Source organism: Marmota marmota, unplaced genomic scaffold (genome assembly GCF_001458135.2).
Source record: "Marmota marmota marmota unplaced genomic scaffold, marMar, whole genome shotgun sequence".
Lineage (NCBI taxonomy): Eukaryota > Metazoa > Chordata > Mammalia > Rodentia > Sciuridae > Marmota > Marmota marmota.
Window position 1 is genome coordinate 86,419,673 of NW_026000026.1, and position 6,982 is coordinate 86,426,654.

General features: G+C 32.6%; 1 long non-coding RNA gene across 1 annotated transcript; it reads left to right on the top strand.

Moving 5' to 3' along the window:
• The first annotated feature begins 2,080 nt into the window (after nucleotides 1-2,080).
• On the top strand, nucleotides 2,081-6,682 carry LOC125619199. Its single transcript, XR_007350711.1, has 3 exons — nucleotides 2,081-2,216; nucleotides 3,302-3,379; nucleotides 4,578-6,682. It is a non-coding gene; the product is annotated as an uncharacterized LOC125619199 (long non-coding RNA).
• Nucleotides 6,683-6,982: the final 300 nt, after the last annotated feature.

A 6,982-nucleotide genomic window follows, 5' to 3' on the forward strand; every position in this document is an offset into this window, starting at 1 on the left:
ATGGCCAAGAAATATATGAAAAAATGTTCAACATCTCTAGCAATCAGTGAAAGCAAATCAAAACTTATGTTAAGAGTTTATCTTTATCCAGTCAGAATAGCAATAATCAAGAATACAAACAATAGTAAATTCTGGTGAGGATGTGGGAAAAGGGCATACTTACAGATTGTTGATGGGACTGCAGACTAGTACAACCACTCTGGAAAGCAGTCAGGAGATTCCTCAAAAAACTAGGGATGGGACCACCATATATCCCAGCTATTCTACTTTGGCATTTATACAAAAGAACTAAAATCAATGTACTACAGCAATAAATCTACCTCAATGTTTATAGCAGTACAATTCACTAACTAAATTCACAAATTAAATCATGGAATCCACCTAGGTGCCTATCAGTAGATGAATGGATTAAGAAATTGTGGTATATATACACAGTGGAACCCTGTAAAGGAAATTGAAATTATGGCATTTGCCAGCAAGTGAATGTAAATGAAGAAAACCAGGCTCAGTGAAGTAAGTCAGACTCAGAAACAAAGCTGGAATATTTTCTCATACATCTTATACAAAAAGCAACTAGAAATGGTTAAATCATAATTTTAAAACTTGAAACTATATAACTCCCAGAAATAAGCAAAACAGAAAGTTTTAGTGAGGCAAAGATTTCTTAGATATGACAAAACAACAGAAATCAAAACAAACAAAAACACAATCCATAAAATGAAAAATTGATTAATTAGCCTTCAACAGAGTTTGTAAAATCCTCTTTTATAAAAGATATTGTTCAGATACTGAAAAGGCAAACCATAGACTGTGTTAAAGTTTTTTACCTCATATATCTGATAAAAGATGTGTGTCTAGACTATGTAAAGAATACAAAACCCTAATAAAACTGGACAACATATTGAACACCACGTAAGATGTGCAGATATCAATGGAAACATAAAAAGATGTTCCACATTAGTCATTGGAGAAATAATATTGAAATCATAATCTGATACTACTCACACCTGTTAAAATAACTAAAAATTAAAAATAATAATTACACTGATTATGCCAAGTGATGGTGTAGTTAGAGAGCAACTGGAACCTTCACACATTTTTGGTGGAAATGCAAAATGGTACCATCGCTTCGGGAAACAGTTTGGCAGTTTCTCATATAGTTAAACATATGCTTACTGCACAACCTATAATCAAGGGCTAGGCATTTATCCAAGAGAAATTAAAACTTATGTTCACATAAAATCCTGAATGCACGTTTATAGTGGCTTTATTCATAATTGGTGAAACTGAAAACAACACAAGCGTCCTTCAACAGGTGAATGGAAAACTATTACATTGAAAACTGCTCAGTAAATATAAGGGGCAAAATATTGATTCATGCAATGATGTGGATGAATTACAACTGCATTTTGCTAAATGAAAGAAGGCAGATACAAGGGGAGACTTACTAGATTGTTCCATTTATGTGACGTTATGGGAAAAAAATACAGGACTAGATTCTTATCTGTGGTTACCGGGATCTGAAATTCAGGGAGAACTTAATACAAAGGAGCTCAAGGGCACTTTATTGAGTGATGGCAATATTCTATAGCACAATTGGAATGGTGCTTAATGATGCTTTGCTTTTGTGAAACTCATAGGATGACAAATTTTATTGTATGTAAATTATATTCAATAAATGAGACCCAACTGACAATACCAAATGTTGGAGAGATGGACCCACAATATATCATTCCTGGAAATGTACTCTATTACAATCCCTTGAAGAAAAGTTTTCAGAGTTTATTTTTAAATTGAGTATACATCTACCATTAAACCAATAATTTTTACTCTTGGATGTATATCCAAGTGAAATAGAAACAAAAAGATTTGCACAAAAATGCTCATAGTAACTTTATTCATTAAATCCCAGATGAAACAACCCAAGTATCCACAATAGGAAAATGTGAGAAGTTAACACAATGCACTACTCTTCAAAAAGAGAATGAATTATTCATATACACAATGTGGGTGAATGTCACAGACATTGTGAGGAGTCAAAGAAGCCTGCCACAACAAAGTACATGCTCTGTGACTCATACAAAACTCTGTAAGAGGCCAAACTCTTCCATTGTTTTAAATAATCAGACAAGTGGTTGTCTTGGGGACTGAGGTTTGACTAGAGAACACAAGGGATTTCTGCTCTGATACGTGATGCTCTGCATGGTGATAGAGAGGTGAGATTATGTAATTTTTTTTTCTCAAATTGTACAGCTATCATTTTTCCATTTCAAATAATATAAATTTCACTTCAAAAATATTACAAAATAATGAGTGTGGGTTTTGTCAGTATTGTAGTACTAAAAGTGATATAAAATGATGATTTTGTGGAAATGACAGGTCCATAGAGATTCAATATTGATTCCTAATATTATTCTACTTATTTTGCATATGCTTAATCATTGCCATAATAAAAAATATAGAACTTTGTTAAACTTATACTGTTGAAGAAGAAGGAAAGAAAAATGAAGAAAAAGAGGGAGAAATAGAGATAAAGAAGGAGAAAGATCATGATAGCTTTTTAAATGAGAATAGAAAAGACAGGTTAGAAGGGTGGAGAGAGTGGAGATATGTCAAGTAGTAGTTCTGAGAATGAATCATTGCATTTAACAATGTGAAAGTTATATTATGTATCTTAGTAAGCATAGATTCAATGAAATAGGGAGGACAAACACCTGATTGGAGAGAGAATATGAGAAGAATTACAGACAAGTTCAGACACTCTTAGAATCGTAGTAGTTTTGGTTTGCCTGGGACTTCAGTTAGCCACTTCATTTTGTAGCTGTGAAAGGGAAGCCCCTCCCAGTCAAGTTGACCAGAAAACTTAAATCTAGTTAGTAAGGAAAAGAGAGCTCACATATTATCTTACTCCTATTTTAAAATCTATACTTCACACAGGTTGCCTGCTTCTGAAAAAAATAAATGAGCTGATTACTATTATTTACTGTTAGTTAGAATCCAGAAATTCTTGATTTTTGAAGTAAAATATTTTTCCTCTGAATTCCCAATTCTGTTTTCCAGGTGTGGTCTTTTTCAAAGAGGTGGTGATCATTTGCCCCTCAGTTACAATTGTGCAAATACTATATCCAGCTATTCTTTGAACTATGAATGTCAACAAAAGTGCAACTTCATTATTGTATTATAGTCAAGTTCTTTTTCATGAACCTGACCCCACCAAAAATTATCTATGGTTCTAATTTTTTTTTCTCAGAGTGAGTTACATTTTGTTTTTGGATAATAAGAATTGAATTTCTCTTTTTAGTCAAAATCAAAGTATTCTGAAGGCTTCCTTTTCGACACCTCTTTCCTGTTTTTGATGTTTTCCAGAGAATACAGGCAGGTGAGTAATATCAAGTTTTTATGTATTTACCACCCCTGCTGAGTGTGATCTCATAGAAGAAAATGGAAAGAATAATCCACAGTGGTCAAGGAGCTAAAGACTGAACTTGATCCATAATTAAACAATACATTCACATGGCTGAGCAAAGAGCTTGCAGCTATAGTTAATCTCTGATGTTCTTTTACAAGGCTTATCTCCATTTGAAAGCTTTCTTTTAAAACATTTCTTTGGCAAGTAGTCTAAATTATTCACCACTCTCAATATTAATTTTTGTTATATGTATTCCTGTGCTGTAGTCTGTATGATGGGGTAGACACAGTTTATGGAGATTTTTAATTAAGGTTAGTAAAAGCCACCATGATAATAACAATAATAATAATAATAAATAGACACACGGCACACATGTACACTGTAGTTCTGGCTCATTAAATAGAATATGTAGCAAATAGCAATCAACGCATCGTTTCTTTAAACACTTTCTTTATAATACTATATACTACTTATAATATTTATTTTAGAGGTATATAAAGGATTTTAAGATGAAAAAGTCTAATTATGTAATTATGATTTGGGTCTTTCTTGAATATTTTCTTTGGAGGTATGTGTGCCATGAAAAAATATTAAGTAAAAAGAAGGCTCTGAGCATTAACAGACACTTTGTTTTTAATAATCCTCATCATATTCATTGCTGCTACCATATTAGCATATTGTCATTTCTGCTTTTACTTTTTCTTAAAAAAATCTATTTGCATTGTGGTAAGCCATTCTTATAGACCGTGGCCGCCATTAGAAGATGGCGCCGGCTTCCACTGTGGCCTGTGATAAACAACTCCTTTTATGGAGAGTTGGCGCGCAATCCCTTACCACCCTATGAGAGAGATCCACGTGGCGGCTTAGGATTGGGTTGCGGGGGGCTTTATTAAGCTGTGCTTGGGTGTGTCGGGCTGCGGGCGCTAGAAGATGATACATGACTCAAGGCCTGAATAAACTGTTGAAAGAAGAATCCTGTGTCGTGTTTCCCTTGCCGGCGAGGGGTCGCAACATTGCATAATTATGTGGAGTGCAATTTCCCAGGTTTTTCTGGGGTATGGAGTACTTAGCATTGCATATTAGTGTGGAAGATAAGCCACTATAGATATTCATGACTTTTTGAGATCTGAAAAGAAGATAATTGTATGTTTTCTCTCCTTTTTTCTAGTTTCTTTATGAAGAGGAAAGGATGGGAACATTAGAACAATAAAAGTAAAATCGTCGTATTTTTCTTCTGAAATGCCATGTCACATAAAATACATGCATACATATATATATGTATGTATGTATATATATATTCAGGTTTTAATTTTTACTGTGATAAGGAATAGTCATATGTAATTATGACTATATCTTTCCATTTTCATTCAGAAACATAAGTAAACTACGAATACATAAGAAATATAAAAAGCTTATTCAAATAGTGGCCTAGTTTCTAATGATGCTTAAATAACAGACACCCAGACACACTCATGGGCACACAAATGGACACCCATATGTGATGAGTAGCCCACCAAAAAAATTATTTCTTAAATGTATAATAAAAATTTAATTTAATGGAACTGTTCATTTACACCAATGTTTTGTGTGTATGTATATATTTATGTGTATGTATATGTGCGCGCGCGTGTGTGTGTATATATATATATATATATATATATATATATATATATATACCAGATTTACTTCTAATAGACAGTTTTTTAATTGTGTGTAACAAAATTTAGGGTTTTTTTCATTTTTTAGCAAAAATAGCCAATATGCTAAAAGATATTACAAAACAGTTGTAGGACTAAATTCATGGTTAAAATTCAATGAAAAATATGCAGAACCATATCAAAGGTTCAGTGTGATTAAGAAGTAACTAACCCTTGCTGTCATTCCCATCTGAGATACCAGGAATGTAACTTGATGACAAGCAATAACAAAATCTAGATGCATCTTTGGTTATCCATTCTAAACCAACCAACCAACTGAACAACAACAGCACAGCTAAACACAGCTGAGTTGATTACATTTCTTCCTTTGCACCTGAGGACTCAGGAATGCTTCTGCCTAGAGGATTCTGGGTCATGTGCCTATACACTAGTTGTGAGGTGAGAAGAAACAAGTGCTCTTTGTTCCACCTCTGGGAAGATGAGACTTGTAACAGGAACTTTCTCAGTTGGAATGTACAGGTTTGAGTGTTCATATATAAAAATTATCCATCAAATATCTCTTATTTCCTGATATTTTCCTTTTTTTATGTTTCATGGAACATAGCTAATGACAGATACTGAGAAATTATACAAGGGAGGTGAAATTCTGAGCACTGGCATGTCAAAAGAGGAATATTTTTAACTAGTATATTTCAGTTTTTTAAAAAATATTTGACTCCCTGCTAAGAAACATGAGGAAATATCACTCATATTTCCTCCCACATTTGCTCTTTTAGCCTCCATTTTTAATTATATTGTCATTTTAACATTTCCAAAAGTATAACATTCACATTAGCTTATATAACTGTAACGGCTTTAGTGCTTTATTCTTCAGTCTTGGTATCGATGGCTTCAGCTCTGACTATGGCTTTCTACAGTTTGTGTTTTCCTAAGTTCTTTGCTTTGTGTTATTACTTGTTTGGCTAATTTTCATTCTTCAGGAGTAAGAAGTTCTGCCTTTTACTTTAAATATGAAGGATTACTTTACTCAATAAAAATTTATTATTCTTAGTTTTCCTTAGAAATGTATAAATATTTCTACACTATTTCTACTATCAAATAGTTGAAAAAGTCCAAAGACCACTTTAAGTTCCTCTTTGTTTATAATTTTCTTCATTTATTCATGATTACCCATGATTCTTCCTTTATCCTTACCGACCAGGAATTTAAAAGAAAGTTGCATTTATATCAGTCGCTCCATATCAATTTTCCCAGAACATTATGAAACTCAGTCTGTAGGGTCAAGCCTGTAGTATTTTAGAAAAGTTTATTTCAACTGTGTACTTGAATTTTACAAAATGTGTTCTGTTCATAGAAACACAAGTTATATATATCCTTTTCTGTATCCACAATTTTCTTCAAAGTCATATGCATGTTTTATTTTTCATTTTTTTTACTATTATACTTATGTGATTTACTTCATTTTGGACATTGCTTTCAAAGATGGTGATTTTTATGAGATTTTTAAACATGCCTTTTAGAACCTTCTTTTGTTGGTTACTTAGGTTTCTGTCCTAAGTTCTACAAGCTCACTTTTCAATGGTATCTTTTATATTCCTTTCTTTGTACGCTTTTATCTCTTTCCCATTTTTTAAGTTTAAAGTGATTATATCATCTTTAATTTCTATTTTTCTGATTTCACTTTTTTTCTTAAATAATTCTTTTTATGCTATCTCTTCTTCATATCTCTTTTTAGATTCTTTTTAATCTTTTATAACAAGCATGTTTTAATGAATAGTTTTTATGTTAGAGCTTTTGTGGTTATTTGATGAGACACATCTGGAGGATAGTTTGCTTCTCCCTTTTGGTTTCTTAGTTGAGAGCTGATTTCATACTCAGAACTGATCTCCAGAGAACAAAGGCCTTTGGTTTATAT